Source organism: Hippocampus comes, unplaced genomic scaffold, assembly GCF_001891065.2.
Source record: "Hippocampus comes isolate QL1 unplaced genomic scaffold, H_comes_QL1_v1.1 scaffold295, whole genome shotgun sequence".
NCBI classification, from domain to species: domain Eukaryota; kingdom Metazoa; phylum Chordata; class Actinopteri; order Syngnathiformes; family Syngnathidae; genus Hippocampus; species Hippocampus comes.
In genome coordinates, this window is record NW_017804848.1 from 442,128 (window position 1) to 442,481 (window position 354).

Here is a 354-nt window from a genome sequence, read left to right on the forward strand (position 1 = left end):
CCAGCCCCCCTCCCGAAACGTTTTTCAAAGCGGAGCACGTGTGAGCCAGCGTTGCGTTTCGGCCCCATTGAAACGCGTGAAAACCAAAGACCATTTTTATTTTTTGTTTTTTTAAAAGGAAAGGCCGATTTTTGCCGACTTTTGCCGATGGTCGACTTCTTGTTTTGCCCGCGATGCACGTGTGCATTTTGCGAAGCGTTCGCAGACCACCAAAATCCTGAATAGCATTTTAAAATTCATTATCAGATGAATCGCGTGTTGGAATTTATTCTCCTCAATAGAGGGCTCCGTCCTTTTAGCAATTACCCACAATGCACTACCGGCGGCCATATTGGAGGGCTGTTAGAAAACAAG